We start from the raw sequence: 20,165 nt of genomic DNA, 5'->3' as shown, positions 1-20,165 counted from the left end.
AAATTCGAGTTCCAGGCTTCAAACAACCAAGCCGAATACGAGGCCCTACTAGCAGGACTAAAGCTAGCCGAAGAGGTCGGCCCAGAGAATCACGATCTTCAGCGACTCCCAGGTCGTCACATCACAAGTAAATGGAAGTTACCAGGCCAAAGACCCTACTATGAAAAAATACCTGGATCAAACACAGGCACAATTACGACACTTCCCGGAAATACAAATCCAGCACATACCTCGGGAACAAAATGCCCGGGCAGACGCCCTCTCGAAGCTCGCTAGCACCAAGCCCGGAGGCACAACAGAAGTCTTCTCCAAGAAACCTTACAATCTCCCTCCGTGCTAAGAGAGGAAGAAACGTTAAATATATCCAACCAACAGCAAGGATGGATGACCCCCATACTCAACTACCTGAAGTCAGGAACTCTCCCCATAGAAAGAAAAGAAGCTAAAAGGCTTACAAAGGACGCCCAGAATTATACGCTAATTCACGACGTATTATACAGAAGAGGATTCTCAAACCCCCTCCTTAGGTGCGTTCCGACCTCAGAAACAAAGGGCGTCCTCGAAGAAGTCCACGAAGGCATGTGTGGGAACCATCTCGGAGCTCGGGCACTATCCAAGAAAGTAGTCAGGGCCGGGTTCTACTGGCCGACCTTAAAGAGACGCGACAGAGTTTGTGAAAATATGCCCCCCTGCCAAAAACACGCCAATTTTCACAAGGCACCGCCCGAAGACCTTATCAGCATCACTGCGCCAAGGCCCTTCGCAAAATGGGGACTCGACCTACTCGGCCCGTTTCCACAAGGACCGGGGCAAGTCAAATACCTCATAGTAGGGGTCGACTACTTCACAAAGTGGATCGAAGCCGAACCCTTAGCCACTATTACGGCTCAGAAAAGCCGTAAATTCCTATACAAAAACATCGTCACGAGGTTCGGAGTCCCCTACTCCATCACAACAGACAATGGAACACAGTTCACGGACACAAGTTTTCAGAACTTGGTGGCCGAACTAAAATCAAACAGCAATTCACATCGGTCGAGCACCCACAAGCCAATGGACAAGCAGAGGCTGCAAATAAAGTCATCTTGGCCGGGTTAAAGCGAAGACTCCAAGAGGCCAAAGGGGCTGGGCCGACGAACTCCCCAGGTACTATGGGCATATCGGACAACCCCGCACTCTACAACGGGAGAATCCCCATTCCGGCTAGCTTACGGGATGGGCAATGATTCCTATCGAAATAGATGAAGGGTCGCCCAGAGTCATCTTCTACAACGAAAAAGATAACCCGCAGGCACAAAGGGAAGAACTCGACCTCCTCCCCGAGGTCCGAGAAAGAGCTCGGATTCGAGAAGAAGCCTTAAAACGGCGAACGGCCCTCAGATACAATCAAAAGGTAATAAAGCGAAGCTTCTCCATTCACGACCTGATTCTAATCCGAAATGACATCGGAACACAAAAGTCGGGAGAAGGAAAGCTAGCCGCAAATTGGAAAGGGCCCTACAAGGTAACAGAAGTCTTAGGGACAGGCTACTACAAAATATCCGACCTAGAAGGCAATGAGCTGCCCAGGACCTGGCACGCCTGTAATCTAAGACGGTACTACAGCTAGAAAAACTTAACCCGAGGTGTACTCTTTTTCCCTACAAGGGTTTTTTAATGAGACACCCGGTTAAGCAGGATACCCGACCTAAAGGGTAAACACTTTGTAAATATTCTTTCTTTTTTAATACTAATCAAATTTCTCTATTTTCTCTTCCTCATGATGAAGCAAATCCTAGAAAGTACCCCACCAAGGCGCATTAATTTATGCTTGGCAAAACGCAAAAAATCATTTGCCAAAAGACCATACAAGGTCGGCAAAGATAAAGCGACGAGGTGCAAATTAATGTGAGAAGTTATAAAGTAACCCTGAAAATGGCTCGAAAAGCCAAATAAAAAAAGGTTACAAAAATAACTTAAAAAGGCCGACCAAACGACGAAGTCGGACCCAACAAAGGGAAAAGTTATAAAGTAACTCTAAAATGGCTCAAAAAGCCAAATAAAAAGAGATTACAGAAATAACTCAGAAGAACCGACCAACGACAAGTCGGACCTAACAAAAAGGAGGTACTCGAGCACCCGATGTCCGAGAAAAAGCTCGGCCCAAGAAAGAAGCCTTAAAACGGCAAGAACCAAGATTTCGAAAAACGCTTACTAAAAAAGTTGCTTTAGAAAAAGCAACTAAAAAGTACAAGCGAAAAGAACGAAATCGAAAGAAGTTTCAAAACGCTAGCTAAAAAGTTGTTAATCGAAAACAACTAAAAAGCACAAAAGCGAAAGTAAGAAGTCAAAACGCTAGCTAAAAAGTTGTTAATCAAAAACAACTAAAAAGCAAAAAAGCGAAAGTAAGAAGTCAAAACGCTAGCTAAAAAGTTGTTAATCGAAAACAACTAAAAAGCACAAAAGCGAAAGTAAGAAGTCAAAACGCTAGCTAAAAAGTTGTTAATCAAAAACAACTAAAAAGCAAAAAAGCGAAAGTAAGAAGTCTAAACGCTAGCTAAAAAGTTGTTAATCGAAAACAACTAAAAAACACAAAAGCGAAAGTAAGAAGTCAAAACGCTAGCTAAAAAGTTGTTATCCGAAAATGACTAAAAAGCACAAAAGCGGAAACAAAAAGTCAAGCGCGAACAAAAAACACCGCATAATAAAGTTACTACAAGTAGCTAAATAAAACAAAAGGTGTCCAAAGTGTTCAACAGAAACCATCCAAAAACAAAAGAGCCCACAGATCGGGCAAAACACCAAGAAGTACAAGACTACAGAGGATCGAGGCCCTTTCCGGACTCCACATCGACAGCAGGCTGAAACATGATATCGGGACTGCATCGACGGCAACGTCATCCCGGTTTGAAACCTCCACACCAGATCTATCCTCAGCCAAAGGTGAAGTCGGGTTCACAACCGGAACCTCGGGGTCGGACACCGGAGCCTTGTGGTCGGACACCGGAACCTCATCCTCGGCAGGAGCAGGAACAATCTTTCCCTCCACAACAATGTTTTCCGTACTGAATAAGCTCAGATCCAGGTCGGGAGCAAGAACCCGGACCTGATCCCTCAAATTCACAAACATAGCATCCATACCCTTGGCCACATTATCTTCCAGCTCGTAAAAATCATCCGAGCATACTGCAACTTCTCCTTCGTCTCCACAAGCTCGGCATACAGCTTAGTATAGTTCTCCGTCGCCACCCTCGCCATCTCCTCAGATGTCTTCGCCGCCGCCACAGCCGCGGTGGCCCTAGTTTTCTCTTCCTCCAAAGAGGCCTCCAGCTCAGTAATCCTGGCAGCCTTCAGTTGACTAATCTTATCAAGCTCAGACCGTGCCTTCTCAAGTCGGGAGCTGGTCGCCCCAAGGGGAGCTTTCTTGAACTCCCGGCAATAGCGGCATGAAGACTAGCCATCCGAACAGCTCCGCGCCATATACTGAAAGTGATGCTCCATAGACGCATCATCAGTAGAAATAAGGTCTGGGGGAGAATGTGCTGCTCAATCCAACCAAGAGCGTCAAAATCCTTATCATTGAAACCAGCAAGCTCTTGAGAGGTCTTCTGTTTCTTGGGGGAGGACCCGAGGTCGAAGACGGGGAAAGGTGACCAGGTCCGGAGGTCGGAGGATCTTGAGTTATAGCTCGGAACTGAGGAGTCGGAATGGTCTTCGACCGAGTCTGAACACCCACGGTAGTCTTCTGCGGAGAAGATCGGGCAGAAACCTCAGCCTCGATATTCCGAGCAGCTGCAGACTTCTTCGACCGACGAAGAAACTTCATGGAATCCGCCTGAGAAGACATCTCTGCAGAAACAAAAAGAAAGGGATTATCACAAACAGGAATTCCACCAAAACAGGCAAAATACTAAAAGGATGAAGCTCGGAGAGGTCGGGAACTACCTAACTCGGAACGGAGAAGGCTTGGATCTCCCAACATTTTCTTCGTGTCCAAGTGAGGTGCCCGACCCCATAAACTGCTCAACACACCCGCAAAAGCCTGCTCTACCTCATCTAGACTCTCAAAAGTATACTTAACCGACACAACATTCTCCTGCCAACAAAGAGGAAAAGAAGGCTCCCCACTCTCATCTAGAAAGAAAGGTCGGACATCTCCAGCAGCCCGGACCTTGAAATAGTAGTTCTTGAAATCATGAAACGACTCATCATACAAGGTACAAAACTTCTTCCCCTGGTTAGCCCTAAAAGAGACCCAAGACACCTTCCCAGCACCCGACCCCGGCTTCGTCAACGCGAACAGATAGGAAAAAAGAGAAACAGAAGGGGAGACGCCCAAAACTGACACAAAAGTTGAAACAGCTTTAAAAACGCCCAAGAATTTGGATGGAGTTGCGTAGGGCAAGGTTACAAGACCAAAGGACCTCGGACTCCAAGTCGGTAAAAGGAAGTCGTACACCCAGCTTAGAGAAAAAACAATCGTAAGCATAAAAGAATAGCTTCTCGGAACTTTCTAAAGGCGGGAAGCACACTCTCTCCTCGACTCCGGGGCTACTAGCTCATAATCCCGCTCAGACTCCTGTTCTCACAAATACTACACTCCCTACGGAACCTAACTAGATACTCAGAATCTACAACAGAAGGGACCTTAGAGGAACAGGATCTACCCAACCAAGACCACTCGGAATCTTGGTCGACATTGCTTGAAACACCTTTCGAGACATAAAAAATCTTGCCTACAAAGAAGAATACAACAGCAAGCCAAAAATCACATAATAGGCAGACAGCAAAAAACCCATTCAGCAGAAGCAAGAAAACAAAAGTTCTTTTAGAAGAAAATGCAGTAACCCGAAAACAAAGTACCAAGAGAAAAGAGCCCCCCCCACATACAAACAACCAAAGCAATGGCGGCGCCTCTTTCCGGGCAACCCCAGCATATGTGCACAGCAAAAGTAAAGACAAGAAACAAACCTGGGAGAAAGGAAGAAGACGACAAGCTCCGATGCAAGAAGAACGAAAACAGCGGCGCAGAGGAAACCCCGAAAAACCACGCACAGAAAGAATCGGAGAAGAAGAACAAGAGAAAGAAGATGCTCGAAAGAGAGGCGGCGAAAAACCCAGAAAAGGGAACAGAATAAACAAAGAAAATGAGGAAAGGGGCAAATAAATAATGCCTTCACAGAGCCCGAACGGAAATCGAGGAGAAACGGTAAAAAGCAATAAATGCTGAAACGGCCATTTTCAAATTTGAAAAACGACTATGCCCGAGCTCGACCTCTCAAAAGGACGAACTCGGACAGGGGCATGTTCATACCCTGACCGAGCTCTCCAAACTCGGGAAGTTCGCAGAAGGTCCGACCTCGTCCCAAAGGCCCACGCCTGAGGTCGGACCTCGGACAAAAAGAAGAAAGGCCCAAACGAAGGAACATAGCCCAATCTAAAGGCGGCTAAAAGCCCAGAAAGATAAGGCGGTTCCCTTGAAGATAAGATGACCTCACTTAAAGATAAGATAAGATAACTAACTTATCCTATCCACAGGAGGCCACATCTCACCATTATAAATACACTGGAGCACCCAGGTATAACTCATACTCTAATTCTACTCAATATCTGCTTGGACCCATGCTAACTTAAGCATCGGAGTGTCATTGCAGGTACAACCCCCCCCCCGCCGCAGCACACCAAGCTCGGGTCACGGAACCCCTACCTCGGGTCTTGCCAGACGACCGAGCTACACGTTTCAGGTAACCCTCGGAACAGGAGGGTATACAGATACTACTCCCATATGAAGCAGTAGTGGGGCTAGCATATGACCCCAGAGTCCTCTAGGACTGTTCATTCCTACTTGCTTCCATATTGGATCACAAGGGATAATTTATATGTTGATTTTTTTTAATAAAATAATTAAATAAAAACGAAATAAATAAAAGAAATTGGAAATATTTGAAATTGAAAATTGAATTTTTATATAAGATTTTCGAAAAATGTAGTTCAAAATTAGTTAGAAAAGATATATATTTTTTTGAATTTTGAATTTTATGATGAAAGAGAAAAACACACAAAAGACACAAGACTTAAATTTTAGATCTAATGTTCCTTGTTTTCGAAAATTTTTGGAGGGAAAACACCAAGGAACACCAAACTTAAAAATTTTAAGATCAAGACACAAGAAAAACTCAAGAACACTTTGAAGATTTACAAGAACACCAAGAACAAAAGAAAGAACACCAAACTTAAAATTTTAGAAAACTTTAATAAAATTTTCGAAAATATGAAAGATTAACAAGAAACACCAAACTTAAAGTTTGGCACAAGATTAAATCAAGAAAAATTATCTTTGAAAAAGGATTTAAGAAGAAAGTGCCCAATTGCCAAGAACATAAGCCAACACTATAACCAACTGAATTAAAATGTAATGTATTTTAAAGATGTATTTTTTTATGGATAAAATAAATTTTTGAAAACTAATGTTTTGAAAAAGCACAAGAAAAACAAGAAAAGACACAGAACAAGAAAAACTCAAGATCAAACAAGAAAAATAAGCAAGAACAACTTGAAGATCAATGAAGAACAAAGAACACAGTCGAAAATTTTAAAGGAAAATATGAGATATGCAATTGACACCAAACTTAGAACAAGACTCTAAACTCACGAAAATTATCAATTAATTAACGGAAAAAATAAAATTTTGAAAAGAAATTTTTTTGAAAAGAGACTATCCTATCAAGATTTAATGACTCTATAACAATAAAAATAAAATAAATATTCCTAATCTAAGAAATAAATAAGCCTTCAATTGTCCAAACTCAATAATCCCCGGCAACAGCGCCAAAAACTTGGTGCACGAAGTTTTTGATTCGCACAACTAACCAGCAAGTGCACTGGGTCGTCCAAGTAATACCTTACGTGAGTAAGGGTCGATCCCACGGAGATTATTGGTTTGAAGCAATCAATATTTATTTTTAATCTTAGTTAGGATGTCAACAAGGTTATTTGGATTTAATTGTAAGAAGTCAAAATGTTTAAAATTGTAAGTTGGAATTATTAGATTTGATTGGAAAGGTAAACGAGAACAATAGAGTTACTTGTTTATAAAGGAATGGGGAATATGTTGGAGTTTTGGAGATGATTTGTCCTTTGACTTCAACTCTTCCTTGAAATCCCTCAATACACGCAAGGCTCCTTCCATGGCAAGCTCTATGTAGGGTGTCACCGTTGTCAATGGCTACTTCCCATCCTCTCAGTGAAAACGTTCCTATGCTCTGTCACAGCACGGCTAATCATCTGTCGGTTCTCAATCAGGTTGGAATAGAATCCATTGATTCTTTTGCGTCTGTCACTAACGCCCAGCCCTCAGGAGTTTGAAGCTCGTCACAGTCATTCAATCCCAGAATCCTACTCGGAATACCACAGACAAGGTTTAGACTTTCCGGATTCTCATGAATGCCGCCATCTATCTAGCTTATACCACGAAGATTCTGTTGGGAATCTAAGAGATATTCATTCATTCTGATGTAGAACGGAGGTGGTTGTCAGGCACACGTTCATGGATTGAGGAAGGTGATGAGTGTCACGGATCATCACCTTCTTCACAATTAAGCGCGAATAAACATCTTAGATAGAAACAAGCGTGTTTGAATGGAAAACAAAGGAATTGTATTAAATCATCGAGACGCTGCAGAGCTCCTCACCCCCAACAATGGAGTTTAGAAACTCATGCTGTCAAAAGTATGTAATTCAGATCTGAAAATGTCATGAGGTACAAGAAATGTCTGTAAAAGTTGTTTAAATAGTAAACTAGTAACCTAGGTTTACGAAAATGAATAAACTAAGATAATTGGTGCAGAAATCCCTTCTGGGGCCCACTTGGTGTGCTGGGGCTGAGATTAAAGCTATCCACGAGTAGAGGCCTTTCTTGGCGTTAAACTCCAGGTTATGACGTGTTTTGGGCGTTCAACTCCGGATCATGACGTTTTCTGGCGTTAACTCCAGACAGCACATGAACTTGGCGTTCAACGCCAAGTTACGTCGTCTATCCTTGCGCAAAGTATGGACTATTATATATTGCTGGAAAGCCCTGGATGTCTACTTTCCAACGCCGTTGAGAGCGCGCCAATTGAACTCCTGTAGCTCCAGAAAATCCATTTCGAGTGCAGGGAGGTCAGGATCCAACAGCATCAGCAGTCCTTTTTCAGCCTAAGTCAGATTTTTGCTCAGCTCCCTCAATTTCAGCCAGAAATACCTGAAATTACAGAAAAATACACACACTCATAGTAAAGTCCAGAAATATGATTTTTGCTTAAAAACTAATAAATTCTATTAAAAACTAATTAAAACATACTAAAATCTACATGAAATTACCCCCAAAAAGCGTATAAATATCCGCTCATCAACGGTTCATCTTGTTGCTTAGATTAGGTATTTATTTTTTTCAGAGTTCTTAAGAATGAATTCTAGTGTTTCAAGGTGATGTTCTTATCATCACCAAAGCTGATTGATCCTCATCAATTTAGCTCTTGAATGCAATGTCCTGCTGAAGCTTGGCTAGCTATGTCTAATTCCTTTAGACTAAAGCTTTAGACTAACATTGCATGATTCCTGGAATTCTCATTAAGAATTTTGATACCTTTATTTTCCTTTTCACCTAATTTTCGAAAAAACAAAAAAAATTTACAAAAAATCATAAAAACCAAAAATATTTCTTGTTTAAGTCTAGTGTCTCTTTTAAGTTTGGTGTCAATTGCATGTTTCTGTTCTTCTTGCATTTTTCAAATTTATGCATGTGTCTTCATTAATCTTCAAGTTGTTCTTGATGATTTCCTTGTTTTGATCTTTGAATTCTATTGACTTGAGTGTTTTGTTATTTCTCATGTGCATTCTCATTTTGTTAGTATCAATAGTATACAAACTGCTAAGTTTGGTGTCTTGCATGCATTGTTATTTGATTTTAGTTGCATTTTGATTATTCCTCATTATTAAAAATCCAAAAATATTTTTAATTTGTGTCTTTCAAGTCAATAATACAGAGAATTGAAGATTCAGAACACACTGCAGAGGAATTACACAGAAAAAGCTGGGCATTCAAAAATGCCCAGTGAAGAAGACAGACTGGCGTTTAAACGCCAGCCAGGGTGCCTGGCTGGGCGTTTAACGCCCAAAAGGGTAGTAGTTTGGGCGTTAAACGCCAGAATGTGCACCATTCTGGGCGTTTAACGCCAGGATGGCACAAGAGGGATTTTGTTTTCAAATCAATTTTTTTCAAGTTTTCAAAGTTTTTCAAAATCAATCTTTCTCAAATCATATCTTTTCAATCAAATGTTTTCAAAATCAATTTCTTTCCTTTTTCAAAGATACTTGCTAACAATTAATGATTTGATTGAACATTTCAAGTATGTTGCCTTTTCTGTTGAGAAAGGTTTAATGTTTGAATCATATCTTTTCTTGTTAGGCAAGTCATTAATTTTTAAAATCAAATCTTTTTAAAATTGTTTTCAAATCATATCTTCTCAATCACATCTTTTTAAAACCAATCATATCTTCTTAACCACATCTTTTTCAAAATAGTTTTCAATCAAATCTTTTTGATTTCTAATTTCAAAATCTTTTCAAAAAATCACTTGATTTCTTTCCCACTCTTATTTTTCGAAAATCAAGTAGTGTTTTTCAAATGTTTTTAAAATCTTTTACTTAATTTTCGAAAATTACTTCCCTTCTTCTCACATCCTTCTATTTATGAACTAACACTATCCCTTAATGCAAAATTCGAACTCCATCTTCCTTGATAAGTTCGAATTTTCTACTTCTGTCTTCTACTTTCTTTCCTCTGACACCTAAATCTCTATACTATGACATAGAGGATTCCATATTTTCTTGTTCTCTCTCTTTCATATGAGCAGGAACAAAGACAAAGGCATTCTTGTTGAAGCTGACAGGACCTTGAAGCGAAAGCTAAGAGAAGCTAAAGCAACTCTCTGTAGAGGACCTAACAGAACTCTTCAAAGAGGAAGAACCATGGTAGCCGAAACAACAACATGCAAGGAAGGTGCTGGGTGACTTTACTGCACCTACTCCCGACTTCTATGGGAGAAGCATCTCTATCCCTGCCATTGGAGCAAACAACTTTGAGCTTAAGCCTCAATTAGTTTCTCTAATGCAACAGAATTGCAAGTTCCATGGACTTCCATTAGAAGATCCTCATCAGTTTTTAGCTGAGTTCTTGCAAATCTGTGACACAGTCAAGACTAATGGGGTTGACCCTGAGGTCTACAGACTGATGCTATTCCCTTTTGCTGTAAGAGACAGAGCTAGAATATGGTTGGACTCTCAACCTAAAGAAGCCTGGACTCTTGGGAAAAGCTAGTCAATGCCTTCTTGGCAAAGTTCTTTCCACCTCAAAATTGAGTAAGCTTAGAGTGGAAGTCCAAACCTTCAGATAGAAGGATGGTGAATCCCTCTATGAAGCTTGGGAAATACAAACAATTAATCAGAAAATGTCCTTCTGACATGCTTTCTGAATGGAGCATCATAGGTATTTTCTATGATGGTCTTTCTGAACTATCCAAGATGTCTTTGGATAGCTCTGCTGGAGGATCTCTTCATCTGAAGAAGACGCCTACAGAGGCTCAAGAACTCATTGAAATGGTTGCAAATACCAATTCGTGTACACTTCTGAAAGGAATCCTGAACAATGGGACAAGTCAGAAGAAGGAGTTCTTGAGATTGATGCTCTGAATGCCATTTTGGCTCAGAACAAGATATTGACTCAACAAGTCAATTTAATTTCTCAAAGTCTGTCTGGAATGCAAAATGCACCAAGCAGTACTAAGGATGCTTCATCTGAAGAAGAAGCCTATGATCCTGAGAACCCTTCAATGGAAGAGGTGAATTACCTAGGAAACCCTATGGAAACACCTATAATTCTTCATGGAGAATCACCCAAATTTCTCATGGAAGAATCAAGAGAACTCAACAAGGTTTCAACAACAACAATGGTGGAAGAAACAGGCTTAGCAATGGCAAGCCTTTCCATCATCTTTTCAGCAACAGACAGAGAATTCTAAGCAGAACCCCTCTGACTTAGCAACCATGGTCTCTAATCTAATCAAAACCACTCAAAGTTTCATGACTGAAACAAGGTCCTCCATTAGAATTTGAGGCACAAGTGGGACAGCTGACAGAAAATTACTGAACTCCCTCCAAGTACTCTTCCAAGCAATACAGAAAAAATCCAAAGGAGAGTGCAAAGCCATAACCATGGCCGAATTTGGAGAGGAAAAGAGGAAGTGGACGCCACTGAGGAAGACCTCAATGGGCGTGCACTAGCCTCTAATGAGTTCCCTAATGAGGAACCATGGAATCTGAGGCTCAAAATGAGACCATAGAGATTCCATTGGACTTACTTCTGCCTTTCATGAGCTCTGATGAGTATTCCTCCTCTGAAGAGGATGAGTATGTCACTGAAGAGCAAGTTGCTAAATACCTTGGAGCAATCATGAAGCTAAATGACAAGTTATTTGGAAATGAGACTTGGGAGAACGAACCTCCTTTGCCACCAAGAACTGGACTTGTCTAGGCAGAAATTACCTCAAAAGAGACAAGATCCTGGGAAGTTTTCCATACCTTGTACCATAGGCACCATGACCTTCAAGAAGGCTCTGTGTGACTTAAGGTCAAGTGTAAACCTCATGCCTCTCGCTGTAATGGAGAAGCTAAGGATCTTTGAGGTACAAGCTGCAAGAATCTCATTAAGATGGCAGACAACTCAAGAAAACAAGCTCATGGACTTGTAGAGGATGTTTTGGTGAAGATTGAAGACCATTACATCCCTGCTGATTTCATAGTCCTAGAGACTGGGAAGTGCATGGATGAAACCATCATCCTTGGCAGACCCTTCCTAGCAACAGCAAAGGCTGTGATTGATGTTGATGGAGGTGAACTGATCATTCAAGTGAATGAAGAATCCTTTGTGTTTAAGACTCAAGGATATCCCTCTGTCACCATGGAGAGGAAGCATGAAGAGCTTCTCAAATCAGAGTCAAACAGAGCCCCCACAGTCAAACTCTAAGTGGTGTTGGGAGGCCACAACCAAACTCTAAGTTTGGTGTTGAACCCCCACATTCAAACTCTAAGTTTGGTGTTGGGAGGTTCCAACATTGCTCTGAGTATCTGTGAGGCTCCATGAGAGCCCTCTGTCAAGCTACTGACATTAAGAAGCGCTTGTTGGGAGGCAACCCAATGTTATGTTTATATTTTCCTTTGTTTTTTATCTTATTTTGTAGGTTGATGATCATGAGAAGTCACAAAATCAATTGAAAAAGCAAAGACAGAATGAAAAACAGGAAGAAAAACAGCACACCCTGGAGGAAGAACCCACTGGCGTTTAAACGCCAGTGAGGCTAGCAGTTGGGCGTTTAACGCCCAGTCTGGCACCATTCTGGGCGTTTAAGCCAGAAAGGGGCACCAGACTGGCGTTAAATGCCAGAAAAGGGCAAGAACCTGGCGTTAAACGCCAGGAATGGGCACCAGCCCGGCGTTTAACGCTAGAATTGGCTCAAAACACGTTTTGAGTGCCATTTGGTGCAGGGATGACTTTTCCTTGACACCTCAGGATCTGTGGACCCCACAGGATCCCCACCAACCCACCACACTCTCTCTTCTTCTTCACCAGTCACCCGAATACCTCTTCACCAAAACCCCCCACCTATCAAATCCCACTATCATCTTCACACCTTCACTTTCACAACCTAAAACACCACTTCTTCCCCTTATGGCCGAACCACATAGCCATCTCCCTCTCCTCCATTTCTTCTTCTTCTCTCTCTCTTTTCTTCTTTTGCTCGAGGACGAGCAAACCTTTTAAGTTTGGTGTGGTAAAAGCATTGCTTTTTGTTTTTCCATAACCATTTATGGCATCCAAAGCTGGAGAAACCTCTAGAAAGAGGAAAGGGAAGGCAAAAGCTTTCACCTCCGAGTCATGGGAGATGGAGAGATTCATCTCAAGGGTGCATCAAGACCACTTCTATGAAGTTGTGGCCATGAAGAAAGGTCAACTTTTGATCAAAAGGTTGGACCAAATCCTCATAGATATCTGTGAAGAGGACGCCCAATGGAAGAGAAACTCAAGAGGGAAGCCGGTTCAACTGAGAAGGCATGACCTCAAGCCCATCACTAAGAAAAGGATGGAGCAAACAGAGATCCCTCTCATCATAAGAGAGGAGCAACAAAAGACAAGGAAGAGACATTGAGGAGCTCAAGCACTCCATAAGACCTTCAAGAGGAAGAACAAGCCGCCATCACTAAGGTGGACCCGTTCTTTAATCTCCTTGTTCTTTGCTTTTCTGTTTTTCGAAAATTATGCTTTATGTTTATCCATGTTTGTGTCTTATGATCATTAGTGTCTTAGTGTCTATGCCTTAAAGCTATGAATATGAATCCATCACCTTTCTTAAATGAAAACTGTTTTTTATTACAAAGAACAAGAAGTACAGGATTTCAAATTCATCTTTAAAACTAGCTTAATTAGTTTGATGTGGTGGCAATACTTTGTTTCTGAATGTATGATTAAACAGTGCATATGTCTTTGAATTTGTGGTTCATGAATGTTAAAATTGTTGGCTCTTGAAAGAATGATGAAAAAGGAGACATGTTACTGAGGATCTGAAAAATCATAAAAATGATTCTTGAAGCAAAAAAAGCAGTGAATACAAAAAAAAAGAAAGAGAAAAACGAAAAAGAAAAAAAAAGGGGGGGAGAAAGAAAAAGAAAAGAAAAAGAAAGAATAAAGTTGTGATCCAAGGCAAAAAGAGTGTGCTTAAAAACCCTGGACACCTCTAATTGGGGACTTTAGCAAAGCTGAGTCACAATCTGAAAAGGTTCACCCAATTATGTGTCTGTGGCATGTATGTATCCGGTGGTAATACTGGAAGACAGAGTGCTTTGGGCCACGGCCAAGACTCAATAAGTAGCTGTGTTCAAGAATCATCATACTTAACTAGGAGAATCAATAACACTATCTGGATTCTGAGTTCCTAAAGAAGCCAATCATTCTGAATTTCAAAGGATAGAGTGAGATGCCAAAACTGTTCGGAGGCAAAAAGCTACTAGTCCCGCTCATCTAATTTGGAGCTAAGTTTCATTGATATTTGGAGTCTATAGTATATTCTCTTCTTTTTATCTTATTTGATTTTCAGTTGCTTAGGACAAGCAACAATTTAAGTTGGTGTTGTGATGAGCGGATAAATTATACGCTTTTTGGCATTGTTTTTAGTATATTTTTGGTAGTTTGAGTTGAGTTTTTAGTATATTTTTATTAGTTTTTAGTTAAAATTCACTTTTCTGGACTTACTATGAGTTTGTGTGTTTTTCTTGATTTCAGGTATTTTCTGGCTGAAATTGAGGGATCTGAGCAAAAATCTGATCCAGAGACTCAAAAGGACTGCAGTGCTTGGATTCTGACCTCCCTGCACTCGAAGTGGATTTTCTGGAGCTACAGAAACCCAATTGGCGCGCTCTCAACGGCGTTGGAAAGTAGACATCCTGGGCTTTCCAGCAATATATGATAGTCCATACTTTGCCTAAGATTTGATGGCCCAAACCGGCGTTCAAAGTCCCTCAAGAAATTCCAGCGTTAAACGCCGGAACTGGCACCTAATTGGGAGTTAAACGCCCAAACTGGCATAAAAGCTGGCGTTTAACTCCAAGAAGAGTCTCTACACGAAAATTCTTCATTGCTCAGCCCAAGCACACACCAAGTGGGCCCGGAAGTGGATTTTTATGTCATTTACTCATCTCTGTACACCTTAGGCTACTAGTTCTCTATATATAGGACCTTTTACTATTGTATTTTCATCTTCTGATCTTTGGAACCTTTTTCTTTAGATCTTTTGATCACTTTGGGAGGCTGGCCATTCGGCCATGCCTAGACCTTGTTCTATGTATTTTCAACGGTGGAGTTTCTACACACCATAGATTAAGGTGTGGAGCTCTGCTGTACCTCGAGTATTAATGCAATTACTATTGTTCTTCTATTCAATTCCGCTTGTTCTTTGTCCAAGATATCACTTGTTCTTCAACTTGATGAATGTGATGATCCGTGACACTCATCATCATTCTCACTTTTGAACAAGTGACTGACAACCACTTCTGTTCTACAAGCAACCAAGGCTCTAGTGTTTATCTCTTGGATTCTTTAACCAGAATCTTCGTGGTATAGGCGAGAACTGATGGCGGCATTCAAGAGAATCCGGAAGGTCTAACCTTGTCTGTGGTATTCTGAGTAGGATTCAATGATTGAATGACTGTGACGTGCTTCAAACTCCTAGCAGGCGGGCGTTAGTGACAGACGCAAAAGAATCACTGGATTCTATTCCGGCCTGACCGAGAACCGACAGCTGATTAGCCATGCTGTGACAGAGCATAGGAACATTTTCACTGAGAGGATGGGAGGTAGCCACTGACAACGGTGAAACCCTTGCATAAGCTTGCCATGGAAAGGAGTAAGAAGGATTGGATGAAGACAGTAGGAAAGCAGAGAGACGGAAGGGAAGGCATCTTCATACGCTTATCTGAAGCTCTCACTAATGATATACATAAGTATCTCTATCTTTATCTTTATGTTTTATTCATCATCTATACCCATTTGAGTCTGCCTGACTAAGATTTACAAGGTGACCATAGCTTGCTTCATACCAACAATCTCCGTGGGATCGACCCTTACTCGCGTAAGATTTATTACTTGGACGACCCAGTGCACTTGCTGGTTAGTTGTGCGAAGTTGTAGTGATCACAATTTCGTGCACCATACATCTTTTGATTATTTTGAGTGAACAGGAGCCCACGATAATCGCAGGAGACACTCCTGCAAGAACTCATCGGATTGCTTCCCAGCCTCAGCAACCTCTCTCTCACACCCCTGTACAAAAACTCGAGTTATAAAAAGCAGCAAAGGAATAATAAAAAGACAAGGAGGTTTTAATTGAGTAAACGATTCTTGTAGCGTACCTCGTAAACTGAGATTCTTGTAATATATGGTCCATTCTGTTCCAAAAGAAGTTTTGTTTTTCTGGGAAAGAGAATATCAGTCTCAGAGAAGAAACACTACCCTATAGTAAAAGGAATTGAGTAAACTAATATCACAGCAAACAAAACTCAAGTTCCTATAGTAAAAGGAATGAAAACACAAAATTAGCACTGAATATTAGTAGCAACAAAGCATAGAATTCAAGGTTAGTTGAAGAACCTGGCATGTTTGAGATAAAGCCACCTCTGTTCTCAATGCTGCTCCGCTCGGTATTAGGTTCATGGTCAGTAGTCATCTGTAACAACCGCCCCTCCCTTGACAGAACTTGCAACATAAAAATAATTAATTAAGAGTGAAATAGCAAGAATAAAGATACATATTACTACTTATGTACACAAAAAGAAAAGCCAACAGTGAAGAAAACAGAGACTGAATCTGAATTCAAAAATGGAGGCTCAATTGAAGATACTAGTATAATTACTACGAGCAGAAGCTAGTCACTAATGTCTAAACACCACAAAAGAAGCAAAATCAAAGCCAGATTGAGGCCTAATCAATTTTCAAAAAAAGAAAACAATAAGCCATTATGGCTTCAAAGAAAGAAAACAACACCTATTCAAAGCAGTTCAGTCATTAGATCAAACACCTCGTCTGCACAAACACAACATTGAGCACATATCTACCTAATTATCCACTGAGACTAATTAACAACATTTGATGTGCATGTTAGGTCAAACCAACAAATAAGCAAACCATCGAACACTTGGTGTGCACAGCAAAATTCATAGAGGGGAGGGAAGAAGAAAAAGAAAAACGCACGAGTGTTTCTCTAAATTCTATTGTTCAGCAATCCAGATTAACAATCTAAACATTTCTCAGCTATTCAGAATCAAAACCTAATTTAATCCTTTTTAACAACCAAAAAATCCACTAATCAAAAAACTAGTCTAACTAAAACTAGTTACTAAAATCAAACTAACTAAACAAAATTAATTGAACTCAATAGAAATTAAAAGAATTTTGAAACCAAACCTGGAAGCAGAGACATCAAACTAACTAAACAAAATTAATTGAACTCTCTATGGTTCGAACATAGGGAAAGAGAGAGGTGGAACCGCGGCTGATGGTAGAACCGATTTTTGGTTGCCACGGCTAGGGCTTGCGCAAAGGTAGCCGCGGCATTGACTGGAAGAGATGATGGCTGTAGCGCTGAGAAGATATGCGGGCCAGAATGAGAGAGGCACCGCGGTGGTGGAGCTTGAGCTTGCTTTGTTTTGCGAACGAGAAGAACGAGAGACAGGAGCTGTGTTCTACTGGTTCAGTGTTTAAAAAAGAGAAGAAGGAGAAGGTAGCTACGGCGGTTAGGGTGGCCGGCGGTGGCGCTATGGGTGAGGAAAGGAGAAGAAGAAGCTCGTCAACGGAGAGGGATGCTAGGTTTAGCTCGTTTGATTTGGTGCTGTGAATGAATGGAGCTCGGGCACAATCGAACATAAAATGCAGAATATCAACATTTCTGACGGAAAATTTTAGATTACAGACAATTTTTGTCTGTAATAATTTAATAAAACGTAGCATTTTTGTCTATTTAATTACAGACGGATTTTCCGTCGATAATTATTTCCCACAAAAAAAAATTAATTTTTCCGACAGAATTATCGACGAATTCTTTTTTCCGTCTGTAATTTATACTAATTTTTTTTTTTGTTTTCGACAAAATTCCTTGCAAATTCTGTCTATATTTTCGTGGGATTAAATCTATCAAAAATATTCGTCTGTAATAATTAATTTTCTAGTAGTGCTAATAGTATGTATTTCACTCTTCTTTCTACTGTCCCGTCTGTATTCTTGTGATCTTGGTTAGATTCATGTATATAATTTCGAATTGGCTATTGTGCTTGAATAATTGTTTTTTTTTTTGTTTACATTAGGCCCGAACATTAAAGCTTCAAGAAAAGATTGCTGGTGTTAATACGTCGTAAGATTTGTGTGAATAAAGATCCAATCAATTATGATATCGTGATCATGTACATTTGATTATTTTATATACTTTCTCCAGGTATGAAAAGGAGCCTTTTCTGTTGTTCAGTGTGTTATATTAGGCATGATAGGGTAATCTAGTATTATGTGCTATGTTTTGTACTCTTTTACATTAATTAGTTTTCGTGTATTATCAATGTAAGAGTTTTATCCTGTTATCAAGTTAATCAATTTTGCTAATGTGTCTTTTTTATTAGCCCTTAGTGAGATCATTAATAATAAGTATAAAATTGGATCAACGAAAATGAGATAATTTATTTTTCCGTATGTCTAGGTGTTTATCAAACACATATTATAATTTATTTTTTTTGTTATCTAATATTCAGTATAAATTTATTTATATTTTAAAATTTATTGTATTATTATTATTTTTTAAATAAAAAATTTAAAAATATAGTTATTAAAATCGACAGTAATATTGTCATTTTTTAAATTTAAAATAGACAAAAGAAATAAAATATAGACAAAGAATTTGTTAGTATCTAAATAATTAAATCCACGGCCATTATATCGATTTTATTGAATCAATATCGATAGAAATGTTTCGATTTTATTAAAAGTAAAATTCTCACACTCATATTATAGACGGAAATATTGTCGATTTTATTAAATCAAATATCGACAGAATGTCGTCGATTTTATATAATATCGACGGCAATGTTGTCAATTTTAGTAAGAAGATAAAGTTCTCAAACTCATTATAGATGGAAGTATTGTCGATTTATTACAATTTTAAAAATCGACAAGCTTAATAGCAACCATTTCCGCTGTTTATTTTGCCATTGATTTTTAATATTATCGACGACTTAGCCGTCGATTTGGCCGTCAATTTTAACGATATTTTTTTGTAGTGTAAGCGACTTATTTCTTGAATTCTGCTTCTTTTTTAATGAAAATTATAAAGAAGCACATGATATCATGTGAAGTTTACTTGATCTTGTTATATTGTATTGCAAGATTAACAATTTAGATCCAATTGAGCATTGAAAAAATACTTTATATAGAGATTGGAAGGAAGCTTCGATAGGCCAAAAGTTATTCAAGCTGCCAAAAAAAAATTAACCTAGTAAGAATATATGTTTGATACTAAATTAGTAACTTATTGAATGCTTTCATTTTTTTTAATTTGATAACTAATAATATGGTTATAGATTTGTAATTTGTAAATGAATGGTGAGGTTAGTCGGTGGTTCTACTCCATATTTATAATTTGCATTTTTAGCCAAACATATGCTTTTTTCAAGATGTAATAGGAATTTGAGTCTTTTTTATTAGATTTATACAAAAAGAAAAAATAAATTTAAACATGATAGGCTAATATATTATGTATGTTACATAAATTTGCATTTTAAATTCAAGTAATACATGTTTCATACTTCATTTAGTATCATTGAAGTTTGTGTGTATTTAATATGTTATTATTTTTATATGTTGTATTTAATTTTTTAGAAAAAAAAAAAGAAAAAAGTAAAGGTGCAATATAATCTAATTATTTATGAAAGTATCAATTTAGTTGACTTTTGGATGACGAAAGAGGTTGTTGAAAAAAAGTCTGATCATTCTAATAATGTTAAAGACTTACTATACGAATATTATAGTTTATTTTGATAATATATTAGAATAATTTAATTTTAAATTATTGATAATGTGCTGTATATATTGTTTAGATGATATTAATATTAATTTCATCAAAGTTGTAAATTTGTAGTGGTGGTAATAGTAATATGCTTTATGGTGCATCACTTGATTCTTCTTGTTCAAGTGGTGGAAATAAAAGTGAAGATTATCTCAACAAAGTAGATTTATAGCAAGTTTTTGTGAATTTTGATTATTGACGATAAATTTTTATGTTGGTATTTAGATTTGGTTGTTTTCTTTGTTATTTGACTTTTGAATTTTGTATTTAAATGAAACTATAATATTATGGTTGATATAATACTTTTAATTTGACTATTTTAAAATTTATAATAGACTATAATTATATTTTAGTGTTATTTTATATTTTATTATTATTTTATTATAAAACAATTATTTTGACTAAATTATAGTTAAAATAATAAATTAAACCAATAATTAAAATGGTCAATAGGTTCAATTTTCAAGTCGATAGAAATAAAACTTATTTAGACCT

At 38.8% G+C, this 20,165-nt stretch overlaps 1 pseudogene; it reads left to right on the top strand.

Moving 5' to 3' along the window:
* The window catches only part of LOC130956843 (sucrose-phosphatase 1-like), an 87,488-nt pseudogene extending 69,512 nt beyond the window's left edge, over positions 1-17,976 (top strand).
* Positions 17,977-20,165: the final 2,189 nt, after the last annotated feature.

This window comes from Arachis stenosperma, chromosome 10 (assembly GCF_014773155.1).
Source record: "Arachis stenosperma cultivar V10309 chromosome 10, arast.V10309.gnm1.PFL2, whole genome shotgun sequence".
NCBI lineage: Eukaryota > Viridiplantae > Streptophyta > Magnoliopsida > Fabales > Fabaceae > Arachis > Arachis stenosperma.
This window is presented reverse-complemented; position numbering and strand designations above follow the sequence as displayed.